Here is a 15,271-nt window from a genome sequence, read left to right on the forward strand (position 1 = left end):
CAACAACAAAAATTATTAGAAGGCGTACTGTGTTACTTAGTGGAAGTTATTTGGTCCTTTTTCTTCTACCTGATTTTGAATTATTAAGCCTACTGGTTGCCTCACATACAGTTTACTAAAGCTGATCCTAGTTTCACCACAGTCTATGATAGCAGATTATTAACAAAAAAATTAACAGTTTTCTGTTAATTTTTACTGAGCATTCTTAGAAAATAGGTATAGCAGTTAGACCTTTGCAAGCACTGTGGGAGGCTTAATCAGCATATTGAACAAATAGAAATAGCACTGCTGGGGAAATGGCAGTGTGAAGTGGTGGTGGATGTGGTGAATAACAAACACTGAAACAGAAATGAGGAAATCCTCCCAATCTCCTAACTTCTTATTGATTAAGGCTTTTTTATTATTATTTTTATTTTTCCCCAGGCTGTTACTAACTGCCTGAATGTGTTCTCACTGCTTTGTAAAACTTCACCTCTGACTCAGCTATGGGCTGAGTCAATTCAGTGAACTCTGAGTTATCCTACTTTCCACAGAGAAAAGAAATTACTTGGGTAAATTGTTAATTGCAATGAAAAGCCACATTAAATGCAATGTGCGGGCAGCTGGAAGATCTTATCTACTTCTTTTGCACAAAATTTTACCTCTCTAAGGGTATTCTGTGGACAAGTCATTGCCCTTAACAATTTTTGTAGAGATGATAACATCCACTGATGGATCTGGTATATACCTGATACACGATGTCCATGTCCCTACTTCATAGCAGAGTCTGGAGATATCCCAACATGTTCCTGGTAGGAAACATTGAACTTCTGCCTTCTTCCACTGCTAAATCTCTGATCTTGCTCACTTACCTTGTTCTTTTCTTCTTTAATTTCCCTCTTTAAGAGGAGAAATTTATAGCACTAGACATTGCTTCCCCCTCTCCTTCAGTATTGTTTTGTGAAATGCTGATAAAACAAAATCCTTGATCTGTATGGGGACACTGTGGGACAGATATTTATGTTCTTATTTCATCTGTCTCTTAGGTATTTAAGAGGAAGTGCTTATTTGAGAGGTGCACCCAGACTTTTAAAATAATTCAAAAATGCAAATCCAAATACACCCCCGAAGAAATAATCATCAAGCTCTTCTGAAGGCAGTGCTTTATTTCTGGTAACAGAGGACCTCACCTCAGCAAGTTCAAGTGTAAAAGCTACTGCAGGACCAGCCATTTACTCTGAGCAGCAGAATGAATGGAATCTACTTCCTTATTGCTCTCACCTTTGTGGATTCCCTGGCATGAATGACTAGCCTTACTCTTCATGGAACCACTGGTCCTGTTTTTCTCTATTTACATGCCACTTCCCTCATAGGCCTTGAAAATCCATATCTGAAACCTTTCTCAGATCTTGTTTAATGTGTCTTATGGTCTGAGACATTATTTGGCATAATAGGGACACATACGGTGATTGTATACTTTTCTGCTCCTTAAGATACAGCGCAAGAAGATAATACATTATAACGAGATCAGTCAACTTCTTTGGCTTATAGCATACAAATGGTAAATTTACAAAAACAAAAAATTTACAAAAACAAAAGTTTTGAAGCATTATTGTTATAAAACTAGAAGAACAAAATATTTTGTTCTTCGCATGCTTCTTTTATGATGTGCTGGTTTAGTGACTCTAATTCCTAAGGGGTACAAATTTTTATGATTTTCTTTTTTTTTTTAATTCTACCAAAGTCTCAGGGCACATGTGAGGCTACGACTCTGGTATTACTTTGACAAGAAGCAGACTGAGCATTTTGGGTGAATGCACAGACAAAGCATAGCTGACTTCTTCACAAATGGAAGGTGTAAGGAGTTGCCTTTCAGTTGAGCTTGCCATGTGTTCAACAGATAGAATCAGCCTTAAGGCCTCTACTTGCTTACTGTCTTTCAGACACTGAATTCTTCACTGTAACTGTACAATCTCTGTGCCTACATACAAGTAATTTCACTGTTACCATCTTATGCAGAATACATCTTCCTTTAGTGGTGAGGCTCTCCTTATCTGAAAAATTATTTCTGTAGGTAGTTAAATTTGTGAGGCAATTGACTGTTCTGTAAGATTTTTTTTAACAAATAATTTGACAAAGCTGTAAATGTTGGCAGATTAATATTTTGGCTTCAGTCATCTGTCATCTCTGCTTTTTTTTTGCTGTTGTTACTTTCTTTTCTTAATGAAAATAATCAAAAGAGGGAAGTCTGGAAGAAATAGTCTTTGTTGTATTATATTCCAAAACATTTTTTTTCTTTCCTTTTTTTTTTTGTCAAAAACAAATGTCTTTCTGACTTATTTTCAAAGAAAAAAACTTTAAACATTTGTAACTGGTCTAATAATGAAACATAGCTTATATCCTCTCCATCCCATGTGTTTTTGTTAATCAGCCAAGCAAAGTGCAGTGGTGACCTTGCCTGCCTTCTGGGCACAGGCATACAGTAGGGTAAACCTTTACTCTCCCCTACCCAAGGGTAAAGCCCTGTGGTGGATTCTTTCCTAGAGCAGTGTGTTGTGTGGATCAGCAATGACTTCTCAGTGGGCAACACACAGGTTTTCTCAAGAGAGCTGCAAAGGCTATCGATTGTGCAATACGGCAACATAACTGAACCAAAGCATTGTGAAATCTTCATAACAAGGGAAACAGGTAAGACTGACAGAGAGGAACCTGCAAAATAAAAAATAAAAAACAGACTACATGTATACTTCCATCTGTTCTAAGGCTTGCTATCTCCTGGAAACTTAGGAAAACACTAGTGTTGTCTTAGACCTGAGCAGGAATCTGTTGTCCTGTTTCAGTCTCCCTGTTCATGTAGGTTGGGTCCCAATCCCCATGGGCCAGGTCGATTAGATCTCTTCTTTCCTAAGCTTGGCATAAGAGCAGCATGGCTCTGGGAAAGCAGTCTCTTCAACTGACTGCAGGCATTTTTTACTAGTCTCCTGCCCTGCTTATTGGGAGGTTCTTTATCTGGAACCATTGCATTGCCTTCTTGACTGCCTCCTAGTAGGCTTACGATGAACCCGTGAATGCAGAGTTAACCCTGTGTCATCACATAACAATGTTTTTTTTTTTTTTTTTTTTTTTTTCCTAGTGGCAAGGCTACTTGGAAGTGCTGTGACAGGAAGCAATGCCACTCCAGTCCTTTTGCTATGCCTGCATTACTCAGTGGGAGATCATGGGGTATTATAAATAAATAAAGGCAGACCTAAACATGGTGTGTGGGTTGAGGCAATCTGGAGTTGTAATTTTTTTGTGAGATACCAGAGATGTCCAAACTTCAAACAGAACCTCCTCTAGGCTTTTCAAGACAGTCGGTGATGAGTGCTTCTTCTCTGAGCAGTCTGACATGTCTGAAGTGAAAAGTCCTGAAAGATCATCTCTTCCTGTTCACTTTGAAGACCATGGGAAGCCTTGCCTTTCTGCATTGATACTTGGGAGAGGGGTTCTTCTTTGCAAGTGCTGTACATGTCCGTGATATCTGCAAGCTGCTGCAACCACGACAAATCCTACTTCTCATGGAGCTGTACTGCGAATGGCTGCTATAACCTGGAAATTTTTGAGCTGAATTCCAGACAGTTGGCAAGCATGAAACATTAAGCATCATAACTTCCCTAAAGATACAGCTTAAGTATAGTAATATACTGCAAATAAATTGCTCTGAAGATAGTGAAGATAAACGTTAAGGCAGAAGATGTCATTGTCACCTGCTAAGCTAGTGATATTTTTCAGTAGGTTGTGTTGACTCCATCAAGATTCTGCAGTGGCCTTTGCTCATCTGTATCAATGGTTGGTATCAGACTTTCCTGTTATGCAACATAAATCAGTAATATCTCTCCCTTCCAGGGAAAACGTGCAACAGTTTATTGCCTTGTAGAAGGAAAAATAAATTAACAGTGCTGACTGTAACTACAGTGAAACACAAGGGAAATCAGTTTGCCATGAAAACATCTGTAAAGGAATTGTCTTGCTGAGAATCAGGTATAAGAATTGCCGCTTTAGTACATGACTAGCTTAGATGAAAAGCTGAATTGCTGAGCAGCACTCCTCATACTGTGAGGTAATATAACATAATTCTAATGCAGACACATTAGCTGAGGGCCAGCTTTATGATGCCTAGAGTCCAGATTCTTGGATGCTTGCCTGAGTAGAGCAAGGCTTACCACATACAGGAAAATTCCAAGCCCTGTGGTTAATAAGATGACGACTTATAGTCATCTTCCTACGGTCTTTGTAACAGTTACAGTCCTTGTAACGTCAGAAGGGTCACAGAGAAGAGTGAGGGCATTTATATTTGAAGGTTGGTGGGATTGTCTGACTTCTAGGAGGAACAAAAAGAGAATACGTTGCAGTGGAGAAAAATGCAAAGATTGGACCAGCTGAGGAACAAGTTTTCCTTACTTTAGGCTGACAGGGAGAAATCTGGAACAGCTGACTGGGACTTGCAGTCTCATGGGGTCTGGTGGGGCAATGTCTTCTGCTGAGGAGCTCGCGTGACTTTGATCTTTGCTCCTGCTGAAAACTGCGTGCAGTTGGTATAGCTGTAAATTGAGTAGAAAAGCATTTGGGGTAGGGGATCGAAGATGAACTGTAATGCTGGCCAGATTTCACCTGTTTGTGCCATTGCTATGGAAACAAATAACTTAGCTAACCCAGTGGACCAAGTAGGTGTGGGTATACCTTTGACCTCTCCTCATTCTACTTTTTTAAGCTACTAGAGGAATGGGAGGGAATAAAACGTATATAGGAGGAGGTAATAAATAGGATTTTGCTACCTACAGCTTAGGCCAGAATGAAAGGGTGTGAGTTTATTTGAGCAAATGGACTAATTATTTTGAGCATACTGCAGTCTCCTAAATGAAGGTATCATTAAAGTTTTGTTGTTGGTGGTGGTGGTGTTTTATTTTTTCCTTCCCATATCCACCTTCCTGGTAAGAATTTGATATTGACACAACCTGGAAAAATGGGGAGTGGGGGCAGACAGGATGGACACCTACCATACTCAGAACCCCCAGGGAGCTACAAGCTCTGTTTTAAACCAGTTGACAGATTTCTCTATAACATGGAGCCTGGTTCACTACTAGAACTAGCTTAGTATTTCTATCTGACAATGTCCATGGCATTTAAAGGATTTTAGGCATTCACGATCCTTCTTTTTATATCACATTCTGATTCTTGAAGTCTTGACCTGTTTGCTACTGAAGGACTTAAAATTTTTATATATCACATTGAGAGAAGTTTCTTGCTTGTGAAATTTAGTCTGGGGGAGTCTGGACGTATTGCTACTGTGGGCTCTACTGGACTTGGTAAGTATTGTGCAGATTGTAAAGAACCGGGCTTAATTTCTTATATCTGATGAATTTATGTTCCTGTGAAAGTAATCCCATTAGTTCATTGTGTGTATGTAAATAAATAAAACACAGAACACTACCATCTCCTTTAGAAGACATGCATGTCCTTTTTCTGTGAAGTAGCTATGTAAGGTTACTCAACCTAAATTCCTAGACTTAATGGATATGTGGTGTGACTTTGCATAAAGCTTTTTGATGGGAAATTATCTCTTAAACTCTCTGAAGTCATCAGTTGTTAAAATAATTTTAAGTAGTCATTAAGTGCTTCATTAGAGTGTTTTCATCTTAAGATGCTTTGGTTCGATTCAAACTGAATTGTGCCTATTTCTTATTATCCATTTTTACCTTCTCTTTTCCTAAATGGACTTTGGCTCATGTATTCTTGAGGTTTAATATCAGTTCAGCTGAATGCTCTTGAGTTCCTGAATTAATTCAATCATTTTCTCTTAATGACCATGAAGAGTTTTGCTAAGCTAGAGTGCCATTAAACTGAAGCGCTGTGGTGTTTAGAGCCCAGCAATCACTGGGGTAAAGCCTACAGGTAGAAAATAGGATTGGAAATTGAAGAGAGCTGTGAGGGGTTCATTTGCTGTGAATCCAGCGATAATCACCTGGAGGCTACATGGCTGAAAGTGATCTAAAATCAGTAGTTTGTGGAAGGAGAGATTGCTAATTCTTTTTTCGGGATATGTTTTCCCATGGTATCTACCCTTTTGATCTGGGCCTCAGCTCTACATTTTCCTCTGGAAGTCTGATTAAAAGTTCTTTATGTATTGCAAATTTAAAAATCTTATACGTTGTGAATATGTTTTACATAGCTGGTGTTTACTTAAGAAAGCTCAGATGGCCTTGGTATCATTCTCTGCTACTATTCCTGCTGTTGCTGGGGAGAAAAACCCCAAAACCAACCAACCAAACACACACCAACAGGGCATTTGAAATGAAAAGCCTTTGAAATCTATTTTTTTCAAATTCTTTAAAATTCTTTAATATTCATATTATGTGTAAACACTTCTAAACATTTTGGCATCATCCAATTGACGTTTTCACAAGGAAGCATCAAAATTAAACATTTTAGCCTAAATCTGTTGTAGTAATTCTAGCTTAAGCTGAAGTCAGTGTCATATGTGAATGGAGGAGAAAAACTTTCCAGGCTGTCCTAAAATTCTGAGTCACAGGGACCACATCTAAGAGTGGAGGGCAATAGGAAAGGTGCAGACTTACCTAAATCACAATGAACAATTTTGTACATACTTGAACCAAGGAGGCTTTTCAGAAGTGGTCAGCCTTGGGCTTGCTTTCCTGTTGCTGAAGTTACTGGGATTAGCAATTTTGGCAGGCTGCTGACGGGCACTTTGAGGAGCCTGTTTACACATGCTCTCAGAATAGGATGGCTTCTTGCCACTGCTGCCACAGAGAGGGGTGGGGGGTGTGGTGGAGAAGAAAGGATGTTCTTTAATTCAAGGTAATGAACTTCAATTAAAGTCTTAGTCATGCCAGAGCAGTTTTTAATCTTCTCATGAATTAGCAGGGTGAGTTTAAAAGGAAGAGTTTACCTTCACAGCTAACACTTTCAAAAAACGTGGATTGCTTCACTGTCCTTTTAAAGCTAAGATATCTATGTGGGGCTGAGAGGACTGTTTTTTTTCCTCCCCTATAGAGAAGGTACGGCTTTTGCCCTTTAAGCTAAAAATAAGTTCATGATTTCAGGGTGTTATGTGCTCTCCCAAGACTCTATTTTTTGGCTTTTTCTACCTGCTGCCCCACTCTGCTAGGGTTGTCCTGATTTACACCTCTCACTAGAAGATATTTCTTCTTTGAAAATTTATCAGCACAGAAGAATGGATTGCTGTGTTGTTATGCAGTTTAAAGTCAGGTTAAGTTAACTCAGGTCAAGTTAAAGATATTAACGAAATACAAAATAGGCAAAGTCAATGCAAATAAGTTTATTATAGTGACAAAAGTGAAGAAAACGAAAAGAAAGAACATGCTTACTTGCTGCCAGATCGTCTTTGAAAGGTATTTGTGTTAAATCTGTCTCTCCTTGTGTTAAATCTCTCTCTCCTCTGTTTCTCTCACATGGCAAACTGGGTCTAATACCAGACTACCTAGGGCAGGAAGCTTGCTCCTACAGAATCCTCTATCCTTGTCTCTTTAGCAGACATTTTGCTAGAGCAAGAGAACATGCTCAAGGAGCTGTAGTAGAGGGTTTGTTCAATTTCTCATTTTCTACTCCAGATTATTAATCCTTTCTCGGCCCATACTTTCGATACCTCCTGCCCTTCTCCAGTACTGCATGTCACCTGGACACCTGGAAGGCTGGCTGCCCTGGTATACATGTATTCTGCACATGACTGAACTGTTAGGAAGCTGTTTGCCTGCTCTCTTCCACTTGTAAAGCAATGGTTAGACTTCAAGTATGAAGTCTTTTCCTACCCTAAGTCTTGTGATTCCCATCAAAATAAATAAGCAACCTAATTTTATCTAATGTTTATGGCAAGTATGCATGTGAGGCTCACTTACGTCTTCTGACTAGGTCCTATGATAGCTCAGGTGGATGGGATGGGGAGAAGTTTTTTTTGGGGGGGAAATAGCTCAAAATTTGTGAGGGCTACTGCTGTAGAGTCCATTGACCAATTCATACGAAGGGCCTGCTCACATCATCTATGTGAAAACTGTTGGCTAATAAATGAGTGAAATGCTTGGCTAGCACAGATTTGGGTATTTCTGAGCTGTTGGTGTTTAGCATCCTCTCCTTACAAGCTTTCAAAAAGGTGCAGTATCCAACTTTTTTTTGACTGACAAATATATCTTAGTAAAATGCAGGGAGAGAGCTACTTCAGCAAAGATCACCCATGCTTAACAAGCTGCTGTGCACTTAACAGATATGCTTCAGCTTCCTTTGAGACCTTTGAAGTAGAACAAGAGTAGCTGTTAAGTTGGACAGCTCTACATCGCTGCAGCATGTTAGTACAGCATGAGAACTATATATCTCATATTAGAATAGATTCTAACCTTACAGCAAAAAAAAAAAAAAAAGGTAATAACTGGGTGCCTTCGCATACTGTGGAAGTAAAGTTAGAGCTCTGGCAAATGCTCTGCTACCTGTAATAGATCTCAAGCCCTATCTTTTTAGGCTGTGAAGAGGCAGTGACATTCCCTGACAGCGTGGTGTGGGAATGACTCGTCTTTGCTACAAACGCCCCAGAAGCTGTGCAGCTCCTACTCGGTCTCAAACCAATTTTAGGAATGGAGGGAAGTCTAGAAAGAAACATAACCTAGAAGCTGTAGTACCTTAAACTATCAGGAGTGTTTTGCAGTTCCGGTAAACCCTGTGACATAGCTCATTGGAGGTGGTGGTGGAAAACTGGTTGTGGTAGGGCTCACTTAGGCAGATTTGTCCCTCTTTTTTCTTCTCAAAGAGTCGCTACAATCCTGACAGGCTCTTTGGCAGGGTCTCAGCATCTCATGACAGGCCTTCTCTTTACAGTCCATTCAACATTCCTTGTTCTCAATCAATATCCATGACCACAGCAATGCCAAGCTGTGCTTTGCCATTGACCACAGGCAGGTTCATGGTGTTTGCATTGCTCTGTCCCTTTCCTGACACACTCTTATGTCGTTTAAAATGGTCTGAAGATGTCAGTGTTCTCTTGGATCTTGTACCACAGACCAGCAGGATCAGTTGCCCCAGACCATGTCAGGAAACGTGCCTTGCTGTGGACAGGATCTATGAGACAGTTTTGCAGAGAGTTTTGGGGAGAGATATTTTTTCTCCATGAACCCAATCTGTGCGTCTCTAGCTTATGCAAGCTGTTTGTGATGGAGGCTGCCTATTGCTGTGTGTGGACACAACACCGGTGAATTAATAGGGTCAGAAGTAGGGGAGCCCTGTATGTGCCTGAACTCTCTTAGTGCATAGGCAAAAATGCCTGTTAAAAGTAGTTGCCACGTTTCATTTATACATGCAATAGGGAAAGTCAATATATATATATATATGATTGCAGCGTTAGAAATGTAAAGGGTTAAACAGTAAGACGTAGTTAGCAAATATTGTTTATTTTTTTTTCTTCAGAGTGATTGAAAGGAGGAATACTTTTGAAGCCTTTTGTTGGTATTAAAAGATTGAAAAAGAGCACAAAATAGGTGAGATGGGCTAAAACTGCTGGAGTTCTTGTTCCTGAAGTGTGATCAGGTTTCCTTGAAAGCAATTAGGAATGAATACTTCTCAGAGGGTTGAGGAAACAAGAGCAAAATAAACAAACTACACCTGGCGTTGGCATTACCAGTAGCCTAAGTGCTGTAGAAATGGACGTGGCTCATTGTTCGTCATGGCTAGTTTGTACTAGCTTGGTTTGGGCTACTTTGTTATAGGATGTTTAAGGCTTTGATTTTCACTGTGCTTTTATCTATTGGTATGTAGCAGTGCTGCAAAAGATTCTGCCTTGTTTGCGCAAGCCATGCCCTGTGGAGGAAAGAGAAGTGTGATAAAAATAAATAAATGAAGAAGGGGAAAGGAAAGGACTTAGAAGGGTCTTTTTCTCTGCCTTGTTATGGAATCAGAATCTCAGTGAAGCATCAGTAACAGCATGAGTGGAAAAACATCGCAATTAAGGTCTAAGAAAATGGTGGTAATTGTGCTCCCCCCACCCACTTTTTCTCTTGGCATCCTGCTTGAATTATGCTTCCTGACCTGTTCCACATGAAGGATGCTGGAAGGAGGTGATGAAAAACAGAACCTGTTTTTACATTTATAGTTTCAGCAGTTAAGTTTAATTTTTGGCATGTGCTTCTAGATTCTTTGACTTGAAAGTTCACGCTGCTCTAATTCAGTAGCTGTATTCTAACACCATCTGAAGGCAGATGAATACAGGTTTTTGTTTCAGCTAATTCATCGTTTTTATGTACTATTTTATATCATGAATTGTGTTGGAGCCTTTTACCTTTGACAGTTTAGAATGCATGCATTTTACCTGGTAACCTCTGTACATTTCCCCTTGATGCTGTTCTTACGCAAATAGCAAATAGTGTTATTTAATAATGTGCAATGAATGCAACAGTTGGCAAAATATGCATGTAAGCTAGTAAATGTTGTAAAAACAACAACAAAAAATCCTGCAGCCATTGCGACTCCATTTTTGAATAATGATTTTGTCATTGGGGAAGCTACTGAGACAGATACAAAATTCCTCAAGATGTTCTAGCAGCTGGCAAGGTCTCCATGGTTACATTGGCAAGAGATCTTGGAAAGCACCAAGAGTAGTTTATTGCTCAACAGTAAAATATCATTGGGGAATACTCCTCGGATCATTTGAGGAAGTGTCTTAAAGAAAAGCTTTAATTAAAAAAAGAAAAAAAAAAGAGGGGGGGGAAGAGAAGATGGAAACAAGGCCTGTTTATGGAAAAATGCTTAAAATTGAATACACATGATGACAAAGATATGTTTAGGCCATCTTTAATCACAGGTTAGCAGCTACGCAAAGACCCAACTGCAATTTTTATGTGAGTTGTTGTCTCTGCTTATTTCATGGATTTGTGTGGCCTGACAAGATCAGGAAAATAATCTGGTCTGAACTTGAGCAAATAGTCACAGAGATGTTAGCTATCCAGATAAGATTGCTCCTTTATGTGTCATGGGATACAAAATGCTCCTTGCTTCGAACTCATGGATGAGAAGGTTCTGAGAGATTTCAAGGCATTGCACTTCTGCAGAAATTATAGCTTCTAATTCTTAGGAATGTCAGCCTTATGCAAAATATTTCCTTAATAAAAAATAGCAAGCTACAGCTGTTTTTAGGTGAGATGTGAATCAGAATGCATAGATAAGGTTTCTTTTTTGATAATGCTAAGAAAAAAGGAAAATCAGTGCATTTTCTAAAGGTATTATGTTTCTAAAAGTCACCAAACTTGTGGCTAAAATTCAGTGTAATGTATTGAATTTCAGCCTCTTCAATGAAACTTTAATGGCCCAATGTTCAAGCTGGCCTAAATCAGAAAGATTCTCCTCAGCATTGACTGGCACCATCTGCTGACAGTAGCTGCAGTTCTCACAATGTTTAAGGGACAGTTCTTTGCTCTGAGTTCTCCACCCACCACTCACACATATTCAGCTGAAAGGACTGGGGCTGAATACTCATCTGATAGTGTATGCTATCTAGGGTTGCTCAGATAAATGTTCATCCATGATAAAGATATTTGACTGGAATTTTCTAGGCTATGTTTTGACCTCATGGATACTTATGATACACAACCAGGAAGTTAATATTTCTGTTGCAGTCTGGACTTAGGCTCATTTTGGTAGTTATGCAGTGCCTGGGCAGTGGTAGGAAAATTCCCTGAATCCACTAATTTCTGGTCTAGTTATATCCTAATTTTATTACTCTGAAGCACTTAAATACCATTACTTTTCCCACTGTACTTCTCCAAGGCTCTTAACTAAGTACTTTAAAATAAAGTGGTCTAATTATTCCCCGTGGTGTGCTCAGTCCAACAAATGTTGCTGACAAGTTTGTTTCCTTGTGTTTTGTTGCCTGTCCATTTCTTACCTAATAGTTTACATGTGGGGCAGGCCCTTTTCTTCGCCAGGCTGAGATCTCCTCATCCAGGACTGGGGATTAGAGGCAGTATGACAGTAAAGCTAAAATAGATACCCAAACAGTTTATTTTCTGACTTTATCTTCAGAGCCTCATTCTGAAAATCATTAAAGTGAAATGAAACCTCATATTTATTCTTTCCATGACTCAAAGGGAATAATAAAAATTCATACAGAAGACTATTACTCCCATTCAATATTGCTAATGTCTCAGCTGAATGGTGGTCCAAACTTTTTCTTTTGTCTGTATAGTGGTATCTGAGACTGCTTGTCAGACTGTTTGAGTATTTTCATTTAACAACTCCCCTGCTATTCACGGATCTTAACATTGGTGTATAGTTTTGATCTCTTTTGCTCTTTCTGCTGCATGCTGTAGTTTTTGAGACCTTGCCTTTTTATGTGGAATGATTGCAAGTTTGTTTTATGATGTTGGGGAGAAGGATAACTGTTGCTGCTGGTGTGGGACTCCCTGAACTTGGTAACGCATCTTGTTGTGTTGATGACAACCTTCCTGTCATTGTCTTTTCCATTTCTGCTGTGACAGGTTCCTTCCAGGTCTAGAAGGAGAAATACTGGAACTCCCTCTGAGTGAGGTGCTAAGGCTGTGAGTAGAATCATAGAATAGAATATCCTGAGTTGGAAGGGATCCATACGGATCATCCAGTCCAACTCCTGGCACCACACAGGTCTACACAAAAATTCAGACCATATGACTAAGAGCTTCTTAATGCTCTTTTTCAGCCAAATGCTTCTTAAACTCCGTCAGGCTTTGCATCAGTATTACTGGTGCTCAAGAGAGCTCAGGAGACCCTTAGGGCAGGTTCCTTAGGTCTCCTCTGTGTGAGAAGTGAAACTTTCCATACTGCCTGTGTGTGTCTGATGATCCTTGTTACAAGTTTTTCTCTTTTCTCTGGAGCTGAAGTGGCTTTCAGAATTGCTTTGCAGAGGATTGTTTGATTTGGCAGCAGTGCCCAGGGCAATGGCTGATCTCAAGAGGGCAGTTTTGAAAAGACTGGCCACTTATTGATCTTGCTGCTCTTGCAGAGCAAAGACACTGTGAAACTTGATTTGGGCAGGGATTCATTTACAACTCAGTCACTTGCACCTTTAGTTTCTAGAAGATATATTTTTCATAGAATATCCCAAATTGCAAGGGACCCACAAGGATCATCGAGTGCAACTTGTGGCCCCAGTCAAAAATCAAACCACGTCCGAGAGCATTGACAGAATGCTTCTTGAACTCTGACAGGCTCAGTGCTGTGACCACTGCCCTGGGGGGCCTGTCCCAGTGCCTGACCACCTTCTCGATGAAAAACCTTTTCCTAATACCCAGTCTGACCCTCCCCTGTCCCAGCTCCATGCCGTTCCCTCGGGTCCTGTCGCTGTCCCCAGAGAGCAGAGCTCAGCGCCTGCCCTCCGCTCCCCTCGTGAGGGAGCTGCAGGCCGCCATGAGGCCTCCCCTCGGCCTGCTCTGCTCTGGGCTGAGCGAACCAAGGGACCTCAGCTGCTGCTCATGTCTTGCCCTCTAGATTTTTCATCACCTTTTTAGCTTTCCTTTGGACACTCTAACAGTTTTATGTCTTTCTCATATTGTGGCACCCTGTACTGGGTTTACGTGGCAAGGTTTTGGTAGTGCGGTGCTGCAGGGGTGGTCTCCATGAGAAGAGTCCAGAAACTGCTCCATGTTAGATAAGGGCCAGTTTTCTGCTGGCTCCAAAAGGGACCTGCCAGTGCCCAGAGCCAAGCCAATACGTGATTTTGTTTGCTGCTCCGTGAGACCATATTTAAGAAAGAGGAAAAACTGTGCTACAGCAGCTGGGAGAGTGAGGAGAACCATCCCTGCAGCCCCCAAGGTGAGTGCAGCAGGAGGGAGGAGGTGCTCCAGGCAGGCAGCAGCAGTTCCCCTGCAGCCTGTGGAGAGGCCCCTGGTGGAGCAGGCTGTCCCCCTGCAGCCCACGGGTCCCACACGGAGCAGATCTCCACGCTGCAGCCCGTGGAGGAGCCCCCGGTGGAGCAGGTGGATGTGGCCTGGAGGAGGCTGCGGCCCATGGAGAGCCCCCGCAGGAGCAGGCCCCGGGCCGGAGCTGCAGCCCGTGGAGAGGAGCCCACGCAGGAGCAGGGGTCTGGGGGGAGCTGCCGCCCGTGGGGGACCCGTGCTGGAGCAGTTTGCTCCTGGGGGATGGACCCCGTGGTACGGAGCCGTGTGGGAGCAGTTCTTGGAGAGCTGCTGCCTGTGGGCAGCCCCCGCAGGCTCAGTTGGGGAAGGACGGCATCCCGTGGGAGGGACCCCACGTGGAGCAGGGGCAGAAAGTGACCGTGAAGGAGCGGTGGGAGACAAAGTGCAATGGACTGACTGCAGCCCCCATTCTCTGTTCCCCTGCAATACTCGGAGGTAGGATGTAGAAGAGTGTGGATGGAGGGGAAGGTGTTTTTAGTTTGTTTTGAATTTCTCACAGGTCTAACTCGTTAATAATAGGCAATAAATTACATTAATCTCCCTATGCTCTCCAGCCTCTCATCCCACAGTATGTACATATATCCAGGATTGCCCTGTCCCAGGTGCAGAATCCAGCCCTAGCTCTTATTAAACTTCATATTGCTGGTGGTAGCCCAGCCCTCTAATTTGTAAAGACCTCTTTACAAGGCCTCTCCACCCCTGAGGGACTCAACAGCTCCTCGTTTAGTATCATCCAGAAACGTAGCGTGCCTTCAACTCCTGCGTTCAGATCATTTATAGAAACATTGAGAGCCGGCCCTGAAATGGAGCCCTGGGGAACCTCACCAGGGACTGGCCACCAGCCTGATGTAACCCCATTTACTGTAAATCTTTGATCTCTGTCTGCCAATTGTTCACCCATATTATTACGTACTTGTCTAGCTGTATGAGGTTGGCAGACTGGAAAGGAGTGCAGCTATTAGTAGAATTCCCAGTCAGTGAAAATCAGTCATGAAAATTCTGTGGTTGTTTTAAAAATACATAAATTTATTGATCAACAACTTGTCTGCTTTTTGTGTGTGCTGAAACTTATCAGAGTGACAATAATAGCTAAAGCAGGGCTGAGAGATGGAAAGGCTTCGTTTTTAACTCCCTAGCTTCTAACTAGCAGCAGGGACTTGTGGAGCACTGGCTCATTGAATGACGTTTTGCAAATGTTTGTTTTGATATTCCTAATTAGAATTAGCATATTATTGGCAGTCAACCCTGTGTTGCAGTTGGAGCATGATCACATAACTTCCCTCTGGTATTTTGTTGTGCATCATCTATGGGAGTTGTGCCAGGAAAAGAAGCAGTCGGAGTTGTGAGCCAGT

General features: G+C 41.5%; 2 protein-coding genes across 2 annotated transcripts in view; one reads left to right on the plus strand and one right to left on the minus strand.

Annotated features, from left to right (window-relative positions):
• LOC308195065 (uncharacterized protein) overlaps nt 1-2,500 on the plus strand; it is a 77,822-nt gene extending 75,322 nt beyond the window's left edge. The window contains exon 3 of the transcript XR_013951189.1: nt 1,026-2,500. The gene's annotated coding sequence lies outside the window, so the exon portion shown is untranslated. The remainder of the gene's footprint in view (nt 1-1,025) is intronic.
• Nucleotides 1-15,271, minus strand: part of LOC308195067 (uncharacterized protein) — a 1,623,621-nt gene that overhangs the window by 1,332,953 nt on the left and 275,397 nt on the right. The window lies entirely within an intron of this gene.

Source organism: Anser brachyrhynchus, assembly GCF_964034855.1.
Source record: "Anser brachyrhynchus genome assembly, chromosome: 4".
In the NCBI taxonomy this organism is placed as follows: Eukaryota; Metazoa; Chordata; class Aves; order Anseriformes; family Anatidae; genus Anser; species Anser brachyrhynchus.